The sequence below is a fragment of the Rutidosis leptorrhynchoides genome, chromosome 8, assembly GCF_046630445.1.
Source record: "Rutidosis leptorrhynchoides isolate AG116_Rl617_1_P2 chromosome 8, CSIRO_AGI_Rlap_v1, whole genome shotgun sequence".
Taxonomy (NCBI): Eukaryota; Viridiplantae; Streptophyta; class Magnoliopsida; order Asterales; family Asteraceae; genus Rutidosis; species Rutidosis leptorrhynchoides.
The window spans coordinates 248,584,319-248,611,042 of NC_092340.1; the positions used below are offsets into that span (position 1 = coordinate 248,584,319).

The 26,724-nt window shown below is 36.8% G+C and overlaps 1 long non-coding RNA gene across 2 annotated transcripts in view; it reads left to right on the forward strand.

Annotated features, from left to right (window-relative positions):
* The window catches only part of LOC139862452 (uncharacterized), a 44,607-nt gene extending 19,765 nt beyond the window's left edge, over nucleotides 1–24,842 (forward strand). The window contains exons 2-6 of one of the 2 annotated variants that reach the window (XR_011764188.1): nucleotides 21,925–22,009; nucleotides 22,476–22,660; nucleotides 23,382–23,444; nucleotides 23,560–23,883; nucleotides 24,314–24,841. This is a non-coding gene — a long non-coding RNA (uncharacterized lncRNA). Of the gene's footprint in view, nucleotides 1–21,924; nucleotides 22,010–22,475; nucleotides 22,661–23,381; nucleotides 23,445–23,559 lie in introns of both variants that reach the window. The other variant, XR_011764187.1, reaches the window with a different exon arrangement.
* The last annotated feature ends 1,882 nt before the right edge of the window (nucleotides 24,843–26,724 follow it).

Genomic DNA, 26,724 nt, shown 5'->3' on the forward strand with positions numbered 1-26,724 from the left:
CTATGATCAAAACCCGGCAAAACGACATGAAGGGTTCAGGCAAAACAACAACATACACAACAATAACACCAACCCCAACAACAACAACCGCACCAATCCGAACTACAAAGGAACCTTACCACAATGCAATAGGTGCTACAAGCACCACACTGGGTATTGCAATGTTATCTGTGAGAAGTGCCAACGATCTGGACATGTTGGCAAGGATTGCAAGGTTACCACTTTGAATGTGAAGCCAAACCACAACAACAATGGGCCTAAGAAGTGTTATGAATGTGGAAAGACGGGCCATTTCAGAAACGAGTGTCCTAACAAGCGTAAGGATGGCGGACCACCATGTGCTAGAGCCTTCAATGTTAATGCAAGAGATGCACGCGACAACCCCGACTTGGTAACAGGTATATTTAAAATCAACAATCTTTTAGCTTCTGTCCTATTCGATACTGGTGCCGATAGGAGCTATGTGTGTAGACATTTTTGTGATAAGTTAGATTGGTCGTTAGTTCCTTTGAAGGAAAGTATGCTTGTCGAGGTCGCCAATGGAAAACTTGAAAAGGTTGACCATATTAGTCGTGGAGCTATTATCAACATAGCTGGTGCAGATTTCGAAATTGATTTGATACCTATCAAACTGGGAAGTTTTGACGTGATCGTCGGTATGGATTGGTTGAGCAAGATAAAGGCCGATGTTATCTGTGGAGATAAAGCACTTCGCATACCACAAGGAGATGGCGAACCACTGGTTATCTATGGAGAGAGATGTACCTCGAAGTTGAACCTCATTAGTTGCGTGAAAGCACAAAAGATTATGAAGAAGGGACGCTTTGCTGTCCTAGCACATGTGAAAGCGGTAGAAACTGAGGTGAAGAACGTGAACGACGTTCGAATTGTGAACGAATTTTCTGATGTCTTCCCAGAGGAATTGCCTGGATTACCGCCGCAGAGAGCAGTAGAGTTTCAGATTGACTTAGTGCCGGGAGCTGCACCTGTAGCTCGCGCACCTTATAGACTCGCACCTTCCGAGATGCAAGAATTACAGAGTCAACTACAAGAGCTATTAGATCGAGGGTTTATCCAACCAAGCTTCTCGCCTTGGGGCGCACCTGTGTTGTTTGTAAAGAAGAAGGATGGATCCTTCCGTATGTGTATCGACTACCGTGAACTCAACAAATTGACTATCAAGAATCGATATCCTCTTCCACGAATTGATGATATTTTTGATCAACTACAAGGATCGAGCGTTTATTCAAAGATCGATTTGCGATCCGGATATCACCAGCTGAGGGTGAAGGAAAGTGACATGATGAAAACTGCATTCAGGACCCGTTATGGTCATTATGAGTTCCTTGTGATGCCATTCGGTTTGACAAATGCACCTGCCGTGTTCATGGATCTCATGAATCGTGTCTGCAAGCCTTACTTGGATAAGTTTGTTATCGTCTTCATAGATGATATCCTCATCTACTCTAAGAGCGAAGAAGAACATGAGCAACACCTTCGGCTAGTGCTTGAACTCTTAAGACAAGAGCAACTTTACGCCAAATTCTCCAAGTGCGAATTTTGGTTGAAGGAAGTACAGTTTTTGGGTCATGTTGTGAGCGACCAGGGTATCAAAGTGGATCCCGCCAAGATTGAAGCCATCAGCAAGTGGGAGACCCCCACTACTCCAACGCATATTCGCCAATTTCTAGGTCTCGCCGGTTATTATCGAAGGTTTATCGAAGGATTTTCTCTGATTGCGCGTCCTTTGACCGCACTGACTCACAAGGGCAAGAAGTTCATTTGGGAACCCACACACGAATCAGCATTCCAAACTTTGAAGAATAAGTTAACCTCCGCACCTATCCTATCACTTCCTGAAGGCAGTGACGACTTTGTTGTTTATTGCGATGCATCGAAGAGTGGTTTTGGTTGTGTACTGATGCAACGATCAAAGGTTATTGCCTATGCCTCCCGCCAATTGAAGATTCACGAGCGGAACTACACTACACATGATCTTGAACTTGGAGCCGTTGTCTTTGCACTCAAATTGTGGAGACATTATTTGTATGGAACTAAGAGCACTATCTTCACCGATCACAAGAGTCTCCAGCACATCTTCGATCAGAAGCAATTGAATATGAGACAGCGTCGATGGATCGAGACGCTCAACGACTACGATTGTGAACTCCGTTATCACCCTGGCAAGGCCAATGTTGTAGCTGACGCTTTAAGCCGAAAGGAGAGGACGGCACCTCTCCGTGTTAGGGCTCTGAACATCACCATCCATTCGAACCTCAACAACCAGATCAGAGTAGCCCAAGTTGAGGCTCTCAAGGAGGAGAACATATCTCACGAGCATTTGAACATACTTGTCTCTCGATTCGAGGTTAGAGAGTCTGGACTCCGATGTTATGCCGGAAGAATTTGGGTACCTTACTATGGAGATCTACGAAGCCTGATACTTGATGAAGCACACAAATCGAGATATTCGATTCACCCCGGTGTAGGTAAGATGTACCACGACCTTAAAGAACAGTATTGGTGGCCGAATCTTAAGAAGGACGTTGCGACTTATGTTGGTAAGTGTTTGACTTGCTCGAAGGTTAAAGCCGAGCATCAGAGACCTTCTGGGTTACTTCAACAGCCGGAAATCCCACAATGGAAGTGGGAAAGGATCACAATGGATTTCATTACTAAGCTGCCGAAGACGGTGGGCGGATGCGATACTATTTGGGTTATTGTTGACCGCCTCACCAAATCTGCACACTTCCTAGCGATGAAGGAAATTGATACAATGGAAAGACTTGCTCAGCTGTACATCAAAGAGGTTGTATCTCGTCATGGTGTACCTTTATCAATCATCTCCGATCGCGATCCCCGTTTTGCTTCCAGATTTTGGCGTTCTTTGCAAGAAGCCATGGGAACTCGTCTTGACATGAGTACTGCTTATCATCCTCAGACTGACGGGCAAAGTGAACGAACGATTCAGACCTTGGAGGACATGCTGCGTGCATGTGTCATTGATTTTGGAAAGGCCTGGGAAAGGCATTTTCCACTCGCCGAATTCTCGTACAACAACAGTTATCACTCAAGCATTAATGCTGCACCTTTTGAAGCATTGTATGGTCGTAAGTGCCGATCTCCTATTTGTTGGGCCGAAGTAGGCGAAAAGCAAATCACCGGACCCGAGGTAGTTCACGAAACCACGGAGAAGATTGCTCAGATCCAAGCTAGACTTAAGACTGCCCGTGATCGCCAAAAGAGCTATGCCGATCTTAAACGGAAAGACTTTGAATTTAATGTTGGTGATCGTGTAATGTTGAAGGTTGCACCTTGGAAAGGTGTGATCCGTTTTGGAAAACGTGGAAAGTTGAACCCACGATACATTGGTCCATTCGAGATCTTGGAACGTGTTGGACCAGTTGCATACCGTTTGGATCTACCAGCACAATTGAGCTCAGTTCATCCTACCTTCCATGTATCGAACTTGAAGAAGTGTCTTGCTGCACCCGAACTCATCATACCTTTGGAAGAACTTACTATTGATGACAAACTCCACTTTGTGGAGGAACCTGTTGAGATTATGGATCGTGAGATCAAAACTTTGAAACGCAACAAGATTCCGATTGTACGAGTACGATGGAATGCCAAACGAGGACCTGAGTTTACTTGGGAACGAGAGGATCAAATGATGCGGAAATATCCTCATCTTTTCCCGACTCCTCCATCTACTTCAGCTTAAATTTCGGGACGAAATTTTCTTTAACAGGTGGGTAATGTAACGACCCTGGTTTTTCCTACGTTATTTATTAATAATTATTATTATTAATACGCTTGATTAATCGAATGTATGTTATTACATTTACATGTTGCTTTAACTGTCCGTACTTGAACTTTAAATGCCCGAAACGTCTTGGTGACACCCGGAACTTGCACGAATAATATTTTCAAGTATTATTTACATTCATGATTAATTTTATTAATCATTTAGGTTAACTATAATGGTTAGTTAGTTACTTGGGCTTAACTTGGACTTTTAGTGGATTACTAGCTAACTACTCACTACTTGGGCCTTTTAAGAGTTAATGGACTTGTATAAGCCCACCCTACTTATTACTTGGGTTAATTAGCCCACTCTTGAAGCTTGTAAGTATCATTTAGCTTGGAACTAACTAGTTTGACCATTTGGAATCTTGTTGGCTCACTATCCCCATGCACACCACCTTATTGTCCAACTTTAAGCCTTCTTTACATGCAATTATCCAACAAACCATGCACTCTTTCCCTTGGGGCTGCAGGCCGTGAGTTTTGTGGCTTCAAGGAGTCCACACTTCATTATTTCTTCATTACTTGTTCACTTGAAATCTCTCACTCAAACACACACACTTTACTTGCAATTTTCTTCTCTCTTTTTCTCTCAAGTTCTTTGTTCTTTGTAAGTAATTTGAAGACATTTCTTCTTCTTCTTTCTCCCTAAAAACCGTGGCCTTTTACCCCTTAAACATCATCATCAATTGTTGTTTGTTTACTTGTTCTTACTTAATGTTTGAATACATGTAGTTACTAGTTATATGTTACTTACTTTCTAACTTTCAAGAACAAACTTACTAGTTTGATTTCTTCATCTTTATCTTGTTATAACAAGAACATTCAAGAACATAATCTATCTAGTTATGTTCTACATATTTTGTTTCAAAATAACTAAAGTTCATAGTTGTATAAACTCATTACTTGTAGTTCTTGAAGTAACTTTAAAGTTACTTCACTTAAAGATCAACTTGGGTTGAATCTTTAAAAGTATGAGCAACTATGAACCATTTTCTTATTTAGTTAGCTTTCTACTTTATTTATTTCAAAGATTTAAAGTTTATAATCTTTATAATTGTTACTTGTGTTCTTGTTTGTTGTATGTTACTAGAATACCACCTTCATGGTTGGTTTAGGCTTATCATTCATTTTCTTTATTTCTTATTGTTAGTTGCTTACTACACATTTGAACAAGGACATGAAACCAACAAGAGCTTACACTTTGGTGCAAGTATCATGGATCCAACACTTGGTTGTGATCTTTCTTAGTGTTCATGAACTTGTTCATAAACTTACATGTAACCTTGGTTCATCAAACACTTACAACACTTGCACTTGAGTTATGATGGACAAACCTTGGTCAATATGATGTTAACACATCAACGAGTTGTACACTTGAAGCTATACGCATCAAGGATGAGAACCGTGATGAACATCAAGCACCGAGACAACCGGAACTCTCCAAAACCCACTGTTCTGTCCAAAACCTACTGACCTGATGCTTCTGGAACAGACCAGTAGACCTGGGCTGTTCTAACCTTGATTTTTAGATAGAACTTTTCGAGTAGATAACTTTTCATATAGGACTCGTCTTAATCCGAGTTACGGTTTAGGATTTATGGCCCTCCGATCGTTACCATGTCCTTTAACGTTGTGCAGAAATTTCTGACCTACTCGCACTTAGACCGTCGTCACGGTCAAACCAAGACGAGTTTGCTTCTGTAAATTTTACCACACTTAAGGGACTCATAGACGGAGCCATGACCACTGGTCTCACCTTAATTCAGTAAGGGTAGAGGCCGTGGTGACTGACCGAAGTCAGCCCTTGTTTTAAACGACTTTCATAAACGAGTCTTACATGTTTCCTTTTGTTTAATGATGATTGATGATGACCCTTATGACCTTAATTACATACTTGTAAACCTTTTGAGACGACTTATTGACTTAGTGCTATTTGACTTAGGTTGAGGACGTTTGGACCGTTACTTGCACACCACTTTCCCGACTACTACCTTACCGTTACGTCTAATCATTGTGAGTTATAGCATTCCCTTTTTACTTTAACTTATTTTGGGAACTGAGAATACATGCGGATTTTATTTTATGTTTTACATACTAGGCACGAGTACTTAAACTTTTATATGTGTGGGTTATACAACGGCATAAACATTCCCTTTAGCTCGGTAACGTTTAATCATTGGTTTTTGAACCGTGAACGCGAATCTTAGATATGGATCCATAGGGTTTGACATCCCCACTCGGGCTAGTAGCGCTAGCATTTAACGAGTGTTTAATACTTCGAGGTTATACGCACTTGCCAAGTGCACTTTAAGGGGGTACATTAAACGTTAAGTTAGTTACCGGGTGCCCATGGTTAAGCATATACTTTTACATACTTTTGAAACGCTCGTGTAGCACTGAAATCTCGTGGCCTACTTACATTACTGTTATACTTAAACTATAGCTCACCAACCTTTGTGTTGACCTTTTTAAGCATGTATTTTCTCAGGTGCTTGAAGTCGCTTCCGCTACCTTACTAGTCGTGCTGTAGAACCCGCTGCCTAGAGTTGTTATCGCATGACTACTTATGTTGCATTCAAACTTTTTACTTATGAACTTATGTTATGTAACGACCATTATGGTCACGTACACTTATTTAATGCTTCTACTTAGTGAAGCATACTTTTGATTTGTAAAACAATTGACGTATGTTATGACGTCACTTTTATTTATGAATGTAAACTCTGTTTTGAAAACGCATATAGTACTTAACCTTGTAATGATCCTGTTGTTGATGGTCCGTACATAATGATTTAGTACGGGGCGTCACATTTGGTATCAGAGCATTGGTTGTAGGGAATTAGGATGCATTAGTGAGTCTAAGACCGACCCGAGTAGGATTCACTAATAGGGCTAATCTACAACTTGTTAGTTTACTTGTTTCCGCTGAATTTACTGCATGCTACTGCTTACTGTTACTGCTATATGCCGTATGCTACTACGTGATTTCACTACTGCATGCTATTACTTGCTTTCGATTGCATGCTAGTTTCGTACGATTACTGATATTGCCATGCTACTTATTGTTATACATGATTTAAACTGTTGGCCTATTATTTGCTTGCTTTATGACATACTGACATGGAAAATTTATTTTTCCTTGTTCAGATGTCGGACGTTCCACCTGCTGACATCCCGAGCGGCTCAGGCCCCGTTGTTCCACCCACTGCTGCACCTGTTGCTGCTGCTGCTACCGACATTCCGGCCCCGACACCCACTGGCGACCCCGGCGCCTCTAGTTCTGGAGCTAGCTCTAGTGTGCCCATCCCGGCGTCTTCTTCCAGACCCCCGAGGCAACTGGCTCGCATTGGTGGTATGGAGATCCTCGCGGAGTTCGGGGAAGGTCCCTTCCGTAATCACTGGCGCACACCTTGCCGACGCACTGCCGACGGCCGCTTAGCCGTGATTACGCCAGGCCGACACCGACAGATGTTGGCCGCTTTCGGATATGTTGAGCCACCCGCGCCACCACCGCATGATTCAGACGACGATTCTTCCACCGATACTTCTTCAGACGACACCTCATCTGACGACTCCAGTGATGAGGAGGATCACGCTGACCGACCGATTCAGGCACCTTCTACCCCGCCGAAGAAGCGGTATCGCTTCGCTGGCATAATTCCTGGTCGTACTGTCACTGACGCTTATGGACGGCGTCGTAGGATCACTGCACGTAAACGGCTGGTGCCGTACCCCGCCGACCCACAGATATTACCGTCTCCACCCAGAGCCGGACCATCCACTTCAGCACCACCGGCTCCACCTGCACCGCCAGCACCACCTGCCCCACCATCTTCCTCTAATGAGGAAATGAGGCGGGAGATTGAGATTCTCCAGACTCGAGTTACTGAGCTCGAGGAGCAGTTGGCTCATGTTTTGGACATCTTGTACCCACCATCGCCGTAGGACTTTGTACTAGATTCTGTATTGTAATCTCTTTTGTAATCTCATATTTCACTTATGTAATGTACGAACTTATTGTAATGTATGAACTTATTATCATTAATGAATGGAATTTGTGTTGCTTACTTCTTGCGCAAGTGTTCTATTTACGTTATCATCTCATGGTTTTGTGGTACTTATATCTGCTTGCGTTATTTAATCAACATGTGTTGTGCTGTTTTCATGTTGGTTGTTATATAATGTACTATTATTATTTGCATAATGGATTTTGACTTGAGTCAAAATGTTTGTATAGAACATCATGGCCAACGGGAGATCTATCCCCACCGCGGCACAAATTGAGGAAATGATTAACGAGCGAGTCGCTGCTGCACTAGCTGAAAGACAACCCCAAGCTCCACCACCACCGCCTGTCAATCCACCTGTCATCCGAGATGGGTGTACTTACAAGGAATTTCAAAGCTGCAAGCCACACTACTTCAGTGGCACTGAGGGACCCGTCGGTCTCACCAGATGGTTCGAAAAGTTGGAATCGGTATTCAGGGTTAGCAATTGTTCTGAGGCTAACAAAACGAAATTTGCATCTTGCACACTTTCGGATGGCGCGCTTACATGGTGGAATACCATGGCCCAAGCGCAAGGAATTGATGAGGCGTATGCTACGCCTTGGGAAGAATTTAAATGTGCTATGATCGAGGAATACTGTCCGAGAACCGAGATTCAAAAGATGGAAATCGAATTTATGCAATTGAAAACCGTGGGGAACGACCTTAACAGCTACAACCGTAGGTTTTTGGAATTGGCTCTTATGTGTCCAACCATGGTCACCCCCGAATTTAAGCGTTTGGAGAAATACTTCTCGGGACTTCCTAAGTCCATCAAGGGTAATGTTACCTCATCCAAGCCACCAAGTGTTCCCGAAGCAATGCGCATGGCGCATACTCTCTTGAATCAAATCATCCTTGACGAGCCGGAGAAGGCTAAGTTTGAAACTGTTAGTGGTGAAAAGAGGAAATGGGACAACAACCACAACAACAACAAGGGTAGGAACTATGATCAAAACCCGGCAAAACGACATGAAGGGTTCAGGCAAAACAACAACATACACAACAATAACACCAACCCCAACAACAACAACCGCACCAATCCGAACTACAAAGGAACCTTACCACAATGCAATAGGTGCTACAAGCACCACACTGGGTATTGCAATGTTATCTGTGAGAAGTGCCAACGATCTGGACATGTTGGCAAGGATTGCAAGGTTACCACTTTGAATGTGAAGCCAAACCACAACAACAATGGGCCTAAGAAGTGTTATGAATGTGGAAAGACGGGCCATTTCAGAAACGAGTGTCCTAACAAGCGTAAGGATGGCGGACCACCATGTGCTAGAGCCTTCAATGTTAATGCAAGAGATGCACGCGACAACCCCGACTTGGTAACAGGTATATTTAAAATCAACAATCTTTTAGCTTCTGTCCTATTCGATACTGGTGCCGATAGGAGCTATGTGTGTAGACATTTTTGTGATAAGTTAGATTGGTCGTTAGTTCCTTTGAAGGAAAGTATGCTTGTCGAGGTCGCCAATGGAAAACTTGAAAAGGTTGACCATATTAGTCGTGGAGCTATTATCAACATAGCTGGTGCAGATTTCGAAATTGATTTGATACCTATCAAACTGGGAAGTTTTGACGTGATCGTCGGTATGGATTGGTTGAGCAAGATAAAGGCCGATGTTATCTGTGGAGATAAAGCACTTCGCATACCACAAGGAGATGGCGAACCACTGGTTATCTATGGAGAGAGATGTACCTCGAAGTTGAACCTCATTAGTTGCGTGAAAGCACAAAAGATTATGAAGAAGGGACGCTTTGCTGTCCTAGCACATGTGAAAGCGGTAGAAACTGAGGTGAAGAACGTGAACGACGTTCGAATTGTGAACGAATTTTCTGATGTCTTCCCAGAGGAATTGCCTGGATTACCGCCGCAGAGAGCAGTAGAGTTTCAGATTGACTTAGTGCCGGGAGCTGCACCTGTAGCTCGCGCACCTTATAGACTCGCACCTTCCGAGATGCAAGAATTACAGAGTCAACTACAAGAGCTATTAGATCGAGGGTTTATCCAACCAAGCTTCTCGCCTTGGGGCGCACCTGTGTTGTTTGTAAAGAAGAAGGATGGATCCTTCCGTATGTGTATCGACTACCGTGAACTCAACAAATTGACTATCAAGAATCGATATCCTCTTCCACGAATTGATGATCTTTTTGATCAACTACAAGGATCGAGCGTTTATTCAAAGATCGATTTGCGATCCGGATATCACCAGCTGAGGGTGAAGGAAAGTGACATGATGAAAACTGCATTCAGGACCCGTTATGGTCATTATGAGTTCCTTGTGATGCCATTCGGTTTGACAAATGCACCTGCCGTGTTCATGGATCTCATGAATCGTGTCTGCAAGCCTTACTTGGATAAGTTTGTTATCGTCTTCATAGATGATATCCTCATCTACTCTAAGAGCGAAGAAGAACATGAGCAACACCTTCGGCTAGTGCTTGAACTCTTAAGACAAGAGCAACTTTACGCCAAATTCTCCAAGTGCGAATTTTGGTTGAAGGAAGTACAGTTTTTGGGTCATGTTGTGAGCGACCAGGGTATCAAAGTGGATCCCGCCAAGATTGAAGCCATCAGCAAGTGGGAGACCCCCACTACTCCAACGCATATTCGCCAATTTCTAGGTCTCGCCGGTTATTATCGAAGGTTTATCGAAGGATTTTCTCTGATTGCGCGTCCTTTGACCGCACTGACTCACAAGGGCAAGAAGTTCATTTGGGAACCCACACACGAATCAGCATTCCAAACTTTGAAGAATAAGTTAACCTCCGCACCTATCCTATCACTTCCTGAAGGCAGTGACGACTTTGTTGTTTATTGCGATGCATCGAAGAGTGGTTTTGGTTGTGTACTGATGCAACGATCAAAGGTTATTGCCTATGCCTCCCGCCAATTGAAGATTCACGAGCGGAACTACACTACACATGATCTTGAACTTGGAGCCGTTGTCTTTGCACTCAAATTGTGGAGACATTATTTGTATGGAACTAAGAGCACTATCTTCACCGATCACAAGAGTCTCCAGCACATCTTCGATCAGAAGCAATTGAATATGAGACAGCGTCGATGGATCGAGACGCTCAACGACTACGATTGTGAACTCCGTTATCACCCTGGCAAGGCCAATGTTGTAGCTGACGCTTTAAGCCGAAAGGAGAGGACGGCACCTCTCCGTGTTAGGGCTCTGAACATCACCATCCATTCGAACCTCAACAACCAGATCAGAGTAGCCCAAGTTGAGGCTCTCAAGGAGGAGAACATATCTCACGAGCATTTGAACATACTTGTCTCTCGATTCGAGGTTAGAGAGTCTGGACTCCGATGTTATGCCGGAAGAATTTGGGTACCTTACTATGGAGATCTACGAAGCCTGATACTTGATGAAGCACACAAATCGAGATATTCGATTCACCCCGGTGTAGGTAAGATGTACCACGACCTTAAAGAACAGTATTGGTGGCCGAATCTTAAGAAGGACGTTGCGACTTATGTTGGTAAGTGTTTGACTTGCTCGAAGGTTAAAGCCGAGCATCAGAGACCTTCTGGGTTACTTCAACAGCCGGAAATCCCACAATGGAAGTGGGAAAGGATCACAATGGATTTCATTACTAAGCTGCCGAAGACGGTGGGCGGATGCGATACTATTTGGGTTATTGTTGACCGCCTCACCAAATCTGCACACTTCCTAGCGATGAAGGAAATTGATACAATGGAAAGACTTGCTCAGCTGTACATCAAAGAGGTTGTATCTCGTCATGGTGTACCTTTATCAATCATCTCCGATCGCGATCCCCGTTTTGCTTCCAGATTTTGGCGTTCTTTGCAAGAAGCCATGGGAACTCGTCTTGACATGAGTACTGCTTATCATCCTCAGACTGACGGGCAAAGTGAACGAACGATTCAGACCTTGGAGGACATGCTGCGTGCATGTGTCATTGATTTTGGAAAGGCCTGGGAAAGGCATTTTCCACTCGCCGAATTCTCGTACAACAACAGTTATCACTCAAGCATTAATGCTGCACCTTTTGAAGCATTGTATGGTCGTAAGTGCCGATCTCCTATTTGTTGGGCCGAAGTAGGCGAAAAGCAAATCACCAGACCCGAGGTAGTTCACGAAACCACGGAGAAGATTGCTCAGATCCAAGCTAGACTTAAGACTGCCCGTGATCGCCAAAAGAGCTATGCCGATCTTAAACGGAAAGACTTTGAATTTAATGTTGGTGATCGTGTAATGTTGAAGGTTGCACCTTGGAAAGGTGTGATCCGTTTTGGAAAACGTGGAAAGTTGAACCCACGATACATTGGTCCATTCGAGATCTTGGAACGTGTTGGACCAGTTGTATACCGTTTGGATCTACCAGCACAATTGAGCTCAGTTCATCCTACCTTCCATGTATCGAACTTGAAGAAGTGTCTTGCTGCACCCGAACTCATCATACCTTTGGAAGAACTTACTATTGATGACAAACTCCACTTTGTGGAGGAACCTGTTGAGATTATGGATCGTGAGATCAAAACTTTGAAACGCAACAAGATTCCGATTGTACGAGTACGATGGAATGCCAAACGAGGACCTGAGTTTACTTGGGAACGAGAGGATCAAATGATGCGGAAATATCCTCATCTTTTCCCGACTCCTCCATCTACTTCAGCTTAAATTTCGGGACGAAATTTTCTTTAACAGGTGGGTAATGTAACGACCCTGGTTTTTCCTACGTTATTTATTAATAATTATTATTATTAATACGCTTGATTAATCGAATGTATGTTATTACATTTACATGTTGCTTTAACTGTCCGTACTTGAACTTTAAATGCCCGAAACGTCTTGGTGACACCCGGAACTTGCACGAATAATATTTTCAAGTATTATTTACATTCATGATTAATTTTATTAATCATTTAGGTTAACTATAATGGTTAGTTAGTTACTTGGGCTTAACTTGGACTTTTAGTGGATTACTAGCTAACTACTCACTACTTGGGCCTTTTAAGAGTTAATGGACTTGTATAAGCCCACCCTACTTATTACTTGGGTTAATTAGCCCACTCTTGAAGCTTGTAAGTATCATTTAGCTTGGAACTAACTAGTTTGACCATTTGGAATCTTGTTGGCTCACTATCCCCATGCACACCACCTTATTGTCCAACTTTAAGCCTTCTTTACATGCAATTATCCAACAAACCATGCACTCTTTCCCTTGGGGCTGCAGGCCGTGAGTTTTGTGGCTTCAAGGAGTCCACACTTCATTATTTCTTCATTACTTGTTCACTTGAAATCTCTCACTCAAACACACACACTTTACTTGCAATTTTCTTCTCTCTTTTTCTCTCAAGTTCTTTGTTCTTTGTAAGTAATTTGAAGACATTTCTTCTTCTTCTTTCTCCCTAAAAACCGTGGCCTTTTACCCCTTAAACATCATCATCAATTGTTGTTTGTTTACTTGTTCTTACTTAATGTTTGAATACATGTAGTTACTAGTTATATGTTACTTACTTTCTAACTTTCAAGAACAAACTTACTAGTTTGATTTCTTCATCTTTATCTTGTTATAACAAGAACATTCAAGAACATAATCTATCTAGTTATGTTCTACATATTTTGTTTCAAAATAACTAAAGTTCATAGTTGTATAAACTCATTACTTGTAGTTCTTGAAGTAACTTTAAAGTTACTTCACTTAAAGATCAACTTGGGTTGAATCTTTAAAAGTATGAGCAACTATGAACCATTTTCTTATTTAGTTAGCTTTCTACTTTATTTATTTCAAAGATTTAAAGTTTATAATCTTTATAATTGTTACTTGTGTTCTTGTTTGTTGTATGTTACTAGAATACCACCTTCATGGTTGGTTTAGGCTTATCATTCATTTTCTTTATTTCTTATTGTTAGTTGCTTACTACACATTTGAACAAGGACATGAAACCAACAAGAGCTTACACTTTGGTGCAAGTATCATGGATCCAACACTTGGTTGTGATCTTTCTTAGTGTTCATGAACTTGTTCATAAACTTACATGTAACCTTGGTTCATCAAACACTTACAACACTTGCACTTGAGTTATGATGGACAAACCTTGGTCAATATGATGTTAACACATCAACGAGTTGTACACTTGAAGCTATACGCATCAAGGATGAGAACCGTGATGAACATCAAGCACCGAGACAACCGGAACTCTCCAAAACCCACTGTTCTGTCCAAAACCTACTGACCTGATGCTTCTGGAACAGACCAGTAGACCTGGGCTGTTCTAACCTTGATTTTTAGATAGAACTTTTCGAGTAGATAACTTTTCATATAGGACTCGTCTTAATCCGAGTTACGGTTTAGGATTTATGGCCCTCCGATCGTTACCATGTCCTTTAACGTTGTGCAGAAATTTCTGACCTACTCGCACTTAGACCGTCGTCACGGTCAAACCAAGACGAGTTTGCTTCTGTAAATTTTACCACACTTAAGGGACTCATAGACGGAGCCATGACCACTGGTCTCACCTTAATTCAGTAAGGGTAGAGGCCGTGGTGACTGACCGAAGTCAGCCCTTGTTTTAAACGACTTTCATAAACGAGTCTTACATGTTTCCTTTTGTTTAATGATGATTGATGATGACCCTTATGACCTTAATTACATACTTGTAAACCTTTTGAGACGACTTATTGACTTAGTGCTATTTGACTTAGGTTGAGGACGTTTGGACCGTTACTTGCACACCACTTTCCCGACTACTACCTTACCGTTACGTCTAATCATTGTGAGTTATAGCATTCCCTTTTTACTTTAACTTATTTTGGGAACTGAGAATACATGCGGATTTTATTTTATGTTTTACATACTAGGCACGAGTACTTAAACTTTTATATGTGTGGGTTATACAACGGCATAAACATTCCCTTTAGCTCGGTAACGTTTAATCATTGGTTTTTGAACCGTGAACGCGAATCTTAGATATGGATCCATAGGGTTTGACATCCCCACTCGGGCTAGTAGCGCTAGCATTTAACGAGTGTTTAATACTTCGAGGTTATACGCACTTGCCAAGTGCACTTTAAGGGGGTACATTAAACGTTAAGTTAGTTACCGGGTGCCCATGGTTAAGCATATACTTTTACATACTTTTGAAACGCTCGTGTAGCACTGAAATCTCGTGGCCTACTTACATTACTGTTATACTTAAACTATAGCTCACCAACCTTTGTGTTGACCTTTTTAAGCATGTATTTTCTCAGGTGCTTGAAGTCGCTTCCGCTACCTTACTAGTCGTGCTGTAGAACCCGCTGCCTAGAGTTGTTATCGCATGACTACTTATGTTGCATTCAAACTTTTTACTTATGAACTTATGTTATGTAACGACCATTATGGTCACGTACACTTATTTAATGCTTCTACTTAGTGAAGCATACTTTTGATTTGTAAAACAATTGACGTATGTTATGACGTCACTTTTATTTATGAATGTAAACTCTGTTTTGAAAACGCATATAGTACTTAACCTTGTAATGATCCTGTTGTTGATGGTCCGTACATAATGATTTAGTACGGGGCGTCACACTAATACTGCTGGAGTATTTGGTAGAGGCAAGGTTCTTCTCAAGTTCACCTATGGTAAAACTTTGGACTTAAATAATGTCTTGTACGTACCTTCTCTTCGTAGAAATAAGGTTTCGGGTTCGCTGCTACTTAAGGCAGGTTTGAAAGTTGTTCTTGAAGCTGATAAAGTAGTAATCTCTAAAAATAATGTGTTTGTAGGGATGGGATATGAAATCGGGGGTTTATTTGTACTAAATGTTGATTTGATTTCTAATGCAAGTTCTTCTGCTTCTACTTATATTGTTGAGTCCGCTAATATGTGGCATGGTAGATTAGGACATTTAAATATTGCATCCATCAAGAAACTCAAGAACATGAACTTAATTAATGTTATTGATGTAAAAGAATTTTCAAAATGTCCAATATGTGTTGAAGCAAAGTTTGCTAAAAAATCTTTTAAAAATGTTGCGTATAAAAGCACTCAGTTACTTGAACTGATACATACTGATTTGGCCGATTTTAAATATTCAACAAGTAAAGGAGGGAAAAAATATTACATAACTTTTGTGGATGACTATTCAAGATACACTAAAGTGAACCTCCTAAGATCTAAAGATGAGGCTGAAGAAATGATTTTAAAATACAAAGCGGAAGCAGAAAACCAATTAGATAGAAAAATCAAAAGACTTAGGTCTGATAGAGGTGGGGAGTATAGTACTAATTTCCTTAAGGAATTTTGTGAGAAAAATGGCATTATACATGAAACAAGTGCCCCTTATACACCTCAACAAAATGGTATTGCTGAAAGAAAAAATAGGACACTTAAAGTGATGAATGCTATGCTACTTAGTTCGAGAATGTGTGATAATATGTGGGGTGAAGCTATTCTTTCAGCTTGTTATATCTTGAATAAAGTGCCTCATAAAAAATTGATAAAACCCCTTACGAATTATGGAAAGGATTCCCGCCTAACCTAAAATACTTACGAGTGTGGGGGTGTTTGGCTAAGGTTGCCTTCCCAGATTTTAAAAAACCTAACATTGGACCTAAGACGTTTGATTGTGCATTTATTGGTTATGCCATGAATAGTGCTGCTTATCGATTTATGTGTTTGCATGATAATTCTATATGTGAATCTAGAGATGCTGAATTTTTTGAGCATGTATTCCCTTTTAAGAAAACTGATGTTAGTGATACTATTGGGCCATCTAGTACTACTGATGTAACCACATCTTCTATTTCAAGTAATCAACAAAATTAACCTAGAAGAAGTAAAAGACAAAGAGTAGAAAATAACTTTGGACCAGACTTTATTACTACATATTTAATTGAGAGTAGTAAAGCAAATAAAGTGAATGAGGATATTTTGACGACCTTTTTGTTAGAGGAAGATCCTAAAACTTATAGAGAAGCAATTACTCCCATAGACGCTAGCTTTTGGAAAGATGCCATCAATAGTGAGTTAGATTCAATAATGATTAATCACACTTGGGATTTAGTAGATTTGCCTAAGGGTTGCAAACCTATTAAATGTAAATGGATATTTAAGAGAAAAATGAGGCCCGATAATACTATAGAGAAGTATAAGGCTCGACTAGTAGTTGTAGGCTACTCGTAAAAGAAAGGGATCGACTTTTTTGACACTTATTCTCCTGTTACTAAAGTTGCTACAATTAGATTACTAATAGCTCTTGCTGCAATCAATAGTCTAGTTGTACACCAAATGGATATAAAAACGGCGTTTTTAAATGGTGATCTGGATGAAGAAATATATATGGATCAACCCGAAGGTTTGGTGATTCCAAGTAAAGAAAATAAAGTATGTAAACTTAAAAAATCGCTTTATGGCCTCAAACAAGCTCCTAAACAATGGTATATGAAATTTGATAGTACTTTAGTGAGCAATGGTTTTATTTCTAATGAATCAAATACATGTGTATACTCCAAGTTAATTGGATCAGATTGTGTAATTATCTGTTTGTATGTTGATGATATGCTCATTTTTGGCACTAACATGAATGTTGTTAGAGAAACAAAATTATTTTTATCCTCTCAATTTGACATGAAAGATCTTGGAGAAGTTGATGTAATTCTTGGAATTAAGGTGAGAAAAACTGAAAATGGTATTTCTTTATGTCAAGCTCACTACATTGAGAAAATGCTAAAGAGATTTAACTATTTCGATGTAGTTCCTGTGAAAACTCCTTATGATTCTAGCATGTGTCTTAAAAAGAATAAAGGTGATAGTGTTTCTCAAACTGAATATGCTAAAATTATAGGAAGTGTTATGTTCAGGTAGTTCAAGAAGTAATTCACTATCTGATATAAGAGGTTGCCCCATTTCACTACGTGTCAATTCAAATCGAAAGATATTGACACTTAAGTACATATAACTATTTTTCTCAAATGTTTTTCTTGGCTGGTTTTTCCTTTTGTAGCTAGCCATTAGTGGGGGATTGTTGGAATAATACGGTATTATTTATATAATGGCAGCTAATTTTATTAGTCAAATACATGGTTTAAAGTTTGAACAAGTATGAGCTTCTATATGTACGTTGGATAAGGTAGGATTTAGTCCAAGTAGTTAGAAGAGTAGCCCAACTTTTACTCCACGTGCACCACACTTTTCTCAGAGTCAGTTTATAATTCTATGTGTTAAATACCTATGCTTGGCTTCATATTCTAGGGTACAAAAAATTGATCTGGATCTATTCTCTCAACAAATTATCTCAGACTCAAAAATCAATTGTTTCATTCTCATAAAACCCATCTGCTTTTACACTATTGATTTGTAACTTTGGGCACAAGTTTGGCAAGTTCCAAGTCGTACTATCACGAGTGCACGTGTTAGTCGACTGTTGTGTTAACCTTGGGGAGCGAACGACATTCTCGGTTGCACCACGGTCGGTGTCGAAATTCCCTTTCAAGGCAGTGATTGATTCACGGCGCAACATCTCGTTCTATTTTCGATAAGTGTTTTTGGTTTTTGTTACATCAATTATCTATACATTTGACTTGTGCTTGTTCTTAGATACAGTCAGTACCAACATGTAAGAGAGATGAATGATACATATCTTAATCCATAGTTAGGCATCATTTCATACGGAACAAGTTTTGGAGTTAAACGGCGCTTCGCTGCGGTCAAAGTGCGATTGACCATGTAAGAGCTTTTAATGAATATTGCTACTAGATGTTTGCGTTAGTTTTTTTCGTACATAACTATATGTTTTCTGTTAAAATAAATTAACGTTAATGAGTCTAACGTAACCTAGGAAAAAATAGTTATAGCCGCACATTTCGGCGGGGATATTTGTAAAAAGAAGTAAAAAAATTTTTAATAAAATAAAAAAATGAAAAAGTGGTCAAGATAAAATAAAAGAAGTCATATAAATATTATAAGAAATCTTAGATTAAAAAAGAATAAAAAAATTGGGAGTGGGATGACTAAATTGAAAATAAGGGAAGGCTAATACTCGATGTCGTAATTTCTCTTGATCAAGTATGCTTGTGCCTAACCACTGCTCCAATATTTCAACTGTGTTAGTAATACGATATTTAATATTTAACATTTAACATGAAACATAATCTAATTTCAAATATCGCAAATTAATGGATTTCAAGTTTTATTGTCCAATCAGGTTGCTCAATTTATTATTACTGTTCATAAATTTCAAATTGAATATATATATATATATATATATGGAGAGGATCCAGTGAGAATTTTTTTAGTGTGAGAACTCTAGAAACTCCAAAATACACCCAAATACACTAAAATTCGAGCAAAAAAATGGGAATTTGAGCAAAAAAAGGGAAGTCGAGCAAAAAATAAAAACACGGACGAACAAAAAAATTATAGTCGAGCAAAAAAATTTTTTTTTTGGTTCTAATACCAAAATGTAGAACACAAATTGTTCGCCCGCCTTTTTTTTTGTTCGAATTTCCTGTTTTTTGCTCGACTATCCCCTTTTTTGCTCGTCCGTGTCCCTTTTTGCTCGAATTTCAGTGTATTTTTGGATATTTTGGAGTTCTCGGGTTCTCACACAAAAAAAATTCTCATCTGATCCCTCTACTATATATATATATATATATATATATATATATATATATATATATATATATATATATATATATATATATATATATATATATATATATATATATATATATATATATATATATATATATATATATAATCCGTGATCCATTGGCGTTGTTATTATCGAAAATAACTTTACAATCTCTCTCCAAAGTAGCCAATTTTGTCACATCTCCAGCAAATCAACATCGACCTTTCATTCGAATAAGCCTTATTATAACTTTGATATATAAGTTTACCCTTCGTCATCGTTACCGGGGAACCATTTATATTCCACTACATTAGCAGTAAACTTACCAGCAACTACACTGATATATATATATATATATATATATATATATATATATATATATGGTAGAGATCAAGGGATAAGTAGTAATTTGAGGATAAGGGAATAAGTTAATCCTGGCCACATATCTTATAAATTAAAAAAAAAAAACGCGTAGGGGCAATTATGTCATTTGGTAATTAGGTTAGTTAAAATAAAATATTCACAAAACACTGAAGGAGGTTATCGTCAGACATCTAGGGTTTATCCAAAATTATATCTATATATCTAAAAGATATCTTGGAAATGAATAGTAACTTTTGTAATTTTCACAAACTTACCCCAAACTTTTTATTTTTTTATAATTCACACACACACTCTTTCTAATATTTAAGTTTATAGTTTTATAAACTTACCACAAACTTTTCTCATTTTTTACGTTAATCATTAAACTTCTCATTCATTATAAATCGACCATATAATTTTTCCTATCTAATAACCATTCATTATTATTATTATTATTATTATTATTATTATTATTATTATTATTATTATTATTATTATTATTAAACTTTTTATTTTTTTATAATTCACACACACACTCTTTCTAATATTTAAGTTTATAGTTTTATAAACTTACCACAAACTTTTCTCATTTTTTACGTTAATCATTAAACTTCTCATTCATTATAAATCGACCATATAATTTTTCCTATCTAATAACCATTCATTATTATTATTATTATTATTATTATTATTATTATTATTATTATTATTATTATTATTACTCTATATACCTAAAAGACATAAGATAAATGAATAGTGAACTTCATAAGGTTCACAAACTTACAACATTTTCTTTTTTTTTTAAATTCAACCACACCCTTTATAATAGTTAACTTTATAGCTTTTATAAACTTACTACAAAATTTTCATATTTTGTAATTTAACCATAAAACCTCTCATTCATTATAAATCGACCACATAATTATATTATACCTATATACTAAAATGTAAGACCTTATAAATAGTGAACTTTATGGTTTCTATAATTTTACAACAAACTTTCACTCTTCCGTAATTCAACCACAACCATTATTATAGTTTAACTTTACGTTTATTAGAAATCAAACACATAACATTCCATTTACTAAGAATCAACCACATAACTTTTCACTTATTACAAATCGTTAATGTTGCTACTATTAATATTGTTATTGTTATGTTATTGTTATTATTTGAATTTTTTTTTAATTTGAGTTTTTTTACCCGTTTTAGTTTATGTCATCTGCTTCTATTTTTTTTATTTTTTATTTTTACTTTTCATAATCGAATTTAGCTAACGTTCTTCCGCCGCATCGCGAGGGCGCCACAACTAGGGGTGTTCATTCGGTTGGTTTATGGTTTATTTGGTTTATTCGGTTTGGTTTATTTGGTTTTCGAGAATATTTTTGAGAACCAATAACCGAACCAAATTTGACAAAACCAAACCAATCCAACCAAATAAGAAATCGATTTACATGGTTCGGTTTCGGTTAAATCAAATTAAAACTCATTGATAAAAAAGTGTGTAGTTATTTTTTTAAGAAAAGCAAACATATTTTATTGACTAAACTGTAAGTATAAAATTTATACAATATTTAATGTTAAGCATGCACTATAATCTATATTTACAAACTAAACTATATCAACGAACCGTACAAAAAATTAGTAGCATAGAAATAAAAACGATAACAGCAGCAACTAAGTTTTCAGGTACAAAAAATTCACACTATGGAGTAATAGATAAACATTAGGTACATGGTTTAAATTTTACACCATATAAATATAGATAAAATAAAATAAATATTTAATATATTTAATATTCAATATATATACCATAAATAGTAGTAGTATATTTCGGTTTTTTGGTTTCAAACCAAATGATCATTTACAAACCAAATCCAAACCGAAAACTATTAATATTTTCGGGTGAAACCAGAAAACTAAACCAAAATCAAATAAGCCAACTCACTTTAACAGTGAAAACCGTTTAATCCACGCCCCTAACCACAACTAGTTTCATTCAATAAATCAAAGTTTAAGTTAGAGAGAATTCAAGGTTTGAAATCTAATAATTGAACTGTAAAAACATCACTAAATTCATTGTTCGATTGCAGATTATTCATTATTCCTTGAAAGGAGCTAATTTCAACTAAAATCTAAGGAAGATTCATCTTGCTAGATAATATTTAATTCGTTCAGGTAATAAACCTCAAGTTTTTGTAATGTTTTTCTAGTTACTAGTATATCTATCATTATTAAGTTTTCATCATCCAACAGCTATATCACTGCGTGCAGTTAGTCAAATTAAGCTATTGATTCTTCAAAGTTCCTCCTCAATTTCATTATCTGTAGCGTTACTCGTATTGGTTTGTATGTTATGTTTTGTATCTATTCTCACTTGTTCTTCATTCGAAATCACATATATATATAATTTTGACGATGGACCTGATTGTATCCCAGAAGTATTTCAAGTCAATGGGAATGTTTCTCAAAATGTATCACTTGCAAATTCAGTTTAAGAAATAATAGATAACATAATATGAATATATACTAGTCATTTATGTCAATTCTTATGTTTATTTTCATGCACTCAAAGTGTTTGATGAAATGCCTAAATGAATTTTGGTTACTACGCCTAACATTTCGTTTGCTTGTTTTTTTATAGATTATCATTTCTGGAATCAAATGAATTGAAAAGTTGGTTACGTTCGATTCGAAGACTATTAGAGAACATTAGAGACCATTTCCCATCCAACCGGAGATTCTGTCCCAGTCGAAAAATAGGTTTCTTGGTCCTTGTTGATATAATGTTGGAAACTGTATGGTTCACGGTTGTTCATAGAATCAACAGTAAGTTTCATATTTTACTCTTTCGAAAAAGAGGTGGCAAATTAGAATCAGATGGTCTGGGTTACATATTAAAACGGGTCAAAAGCGAACACGTTTCATCCACCGTTATTATTATTGAACAATACCATTAACAGTAACAACCTTTAACTATTGTATCTAACAAAATTTTATTTATCAAGTTATGGAAGGAATCAAATAATACTTATTATTCTCGCTTTACATTAGCAGTTGATCCATTTAAAAGATTTGTACTTATGAGTTCAGATGTTTTACAATTCTATCAAAAACTTAAACATACATGAATGTCCAATAACTAATATGATATTAAAATAGTTACAATCAAATCTAATATTTAACAAAAAACTCTAACATAAATTAATAAAACTAGAGACGTAAGATCTTGATTATTGCAGTTGGAAAATAGGTAGATTCGTAGTTTAGATTCAGTTAGTGGGTCCTTTTACTCAATGTCAATTGCTCTAATTCATACAATATTAAGGGGTTAATGTATAAGAAATTAGGCTCAATATAGTGTAGTCGGGATCATCCTTTATACATCTACTCTTAATAAATATGCAAGAGTTGAGTGTGCATTATTGTAGCTTGACACTTTGCATAATAATACGTATAGCTGCTCGTTTATATTTCAGTCACTTCAAGTAGAATTATTTGAGTGAATTAGTGAGCTTGAGAGATCATTACATTCATTATATTGATGCAGATTGTTGATGATGATCTCTTTGTGACAAACCCAAAGGTGATGGCTGCAAATCTGAAGAAGAAGGTACTTAGCTCAATTAACTATATAAAAAAAAGTTTTATGATAATAACATGTGTTAGTATGCGTTAAATCAACCCATTTATTAACCGCTAGATTATATCATACGGGCTGAATTTAGCTCATTGCAGTGTACGATTCTGACTGATGATCGTTCCGTCACAAATGGCCCGGGAACAAACGTCACTGAAGAAAAGCAATATTTGAAGGATATAGTGGCGGCTTATAAGAGAGCCATTGATGTTGTCGCCCGTATACAAGAAGCATTCAGATAGAAATCATTCAAATTGAAAGCAAAAGCAGTAGAATAATTTGGAGCACATCTTATTTGATTTAGAAAAACAAGAACGCAAAAGTGTTCGAGAGAAAGGTCTTAAATGCGGACACTCTATTGCGTGAAGTGCAGATTCATAGTTTTAAATGGATGAAATCAAGGGTAAAGAAGGTATATTTTAATTGGTCGCTTTGGGTAAACTATCTAGCATCTTTGTTTTATTGAGTTCATAGTTGATATCGATGTTTAGATATTGTCCAGTTACTATTCTCCTGGGCGTTTTCTGCTGTAATGTGCCATATGAGTAGGCGAGTCTAGTCATTAAGTTTGGACAGGAGTTGGACATCCATAACATAGTGGCTCATTTTATTATGTGTTTAAGCTTGAAACTTGTTACCTTGTTCACCTATAAAGACTAGACTGATAATTTATCTCTACAAAATTGTTGAAATGTGGTGTTAACTGATGGAGATTTAGATTGTCTAATGATATTTAATTGTATATATGAATATTGTAATTATCAACGTTAATATTGGTGGTCATTCGAAGAGCAGGTTAGCATTTTTACCTACATAATTGTTAAACTATGCAATATGTATAGGATATGGGTGGTGGCGCATCACTGACCCATTACTAGTTGGAGTTACAAACGCCCTTAGCTCGGCCTATTTCGACGTAGGAACGAAAGAATGGAATGAGGTGAACCCAGCGAGAAGGTATATTTTACTTTGGCTAATTTGGACTTGTAGAAACAAGTTGGTTAATGGTTCGGTGGAGCAAAGAAGAGAAGTTTTACATGAAGATATCTTTGCTAGCATGAAGGTTTTAGCACATTTACGGCTTTCCAAAAGGGGAGCGAAGATCATTACCGACTTCGATATTTGGCGTCAAAACTCCAGGATATTAATAGGCTAATCAACTTGGTTGGGGCAGGAGAATGTCACTGCACATACTTGTTATTTTGGTGTTCTGTTTGTAATAATAAGGCTCGACCGTTTGAGCCATGGAGTTTGTAATGGCTTTTAGCCTTTGGTGATTAATAAAAGTTTGTTTTAGAAATATGTATAGGATATGTCTTTAAGATAGTTATGAGTTTTATAACGATGAATAAGAATCACTTTTCGGTTTGGTGGTGGTGATTGATTTCATCAATTACAGTTTTTGCCCTTTGAATGAAAGTTGCTCCACCTCATCAATAAGAGTTTAAAAAGTAATTTTGAACATCTATATTCAAAATTTCACTGTATGATAAGTTTGATTATAGACATGTATTTTAACATTCACCACAAATAATAAATATAGAAAATCTAATAGATGTAGATGTATGTTAACATTCAATATGTATAAAATAAATTCATTAGATGTTGAACCAGATGTACAATGAATATTAACATTCATCAGATATACAATAATAATAATTTCTCGTTAACATTCATCAGATGTATGATAATATATTAAGTAATAAATATAAAAAATCATTAAATGTCGATGTATGTTAAATTCAACGGTGTATCTTAACATACAATAGATAATAAATATAAAAAATTTATTAGATGTAGATGTATGTTAACATTCAATATATATATATATATATATATAGAAAATTCAATATATATATATATATATATAGAAAGTTCATTAGATGTTGATGTATGTTAACATACACCAGATATGCAATGAATATTACCATTCATCAGATGTACAATACTAATTTTTTATTAACATTCATCAGATATATGATAATATATTAAATAATAAATAAAAAAATCAATAGAATGTAGATGTATGTTAACATACACCAGATGTGCAATGAATATTACCATTCATCAGATGACCAATACTAATTTTTTATTAACATTCATCAGATGTATGATAATTTACTATGTAATAAATATAAATATAAAACATCAATAGAATGCAGATGTATGTTAATATTCACCAGATGTATGTTAACATACACCATATGTACAATGAATATTAACATTCATCAGATGTACAATAGTAATTTCTTGTTAACATTCATCATATGTATGATAATAAATTAAGTAATAAATATAAAAAATCAATAGAATATAGATGTATGTTAACATTCACCATATGTATGTTAACATACACCATATGTACGATGAATATTAACATTCAAAGATGTACAACGATAATATTTTTCAAATGTACAATAATACTTACTTTTTTAGCACGTAAACATTCATCATATATATATATATATATATATATATATATATATATATATATATATATATATATATATATATATATATATATATATATATATATATATATATATAGGGGCAGGATCAATGGGGAAGTAACCAATCGGGGGGAAGCAAAAAAATAAAAAAAAAATCGTTTTTTTTTTGGAATTTTTTTTTCCGGCATCAAGATCATACGAAAATATGAACATTTAGAAGAGACACTTCGTGACGAATGTTATTATTTAGGCGGGAAAACGATCGACAAAAATAACATTCAAGATAATATTGTTCGTGAAGAATATGAACGTTTTTTTTCTTCATGTTTTGTGAAGTAAAATTTAGCCCGATTTAGAGTTTAGGGTTTAGGGTTTGGTGTTTTGGGTTTATTCCATAAACTCAAAACACCAAACCCTAAACCCTAAACTCTAAACCGTTCGTGTTAAAAACTCAATCTAAACCCTAAATCTAAACCCTAAATCTAAACCCTAAACCCTAAATTTCTAAACCCTAATATCTAAACCCTATAAATCCTAATATCTAAACCCCAATAGCTAAAACCTCAATATACGCTTGAAAAACACGATAATTGTTATATATTACTTCTTCGAGCGTTTTCCCGCCAAAATAAAAACATTTATCACAAAGTGTCTCTACTAAATATTCATATTTTCATCTCATCTATAATGTTCGTGAACAAGTTTTTCCAAAAAACGAAAAAAAAAAAAAAGTTTTTGCTTCCCCCGATTGGTTACTTCCCTCTTGATCCTACCAATATATATATATATATATATATATATAT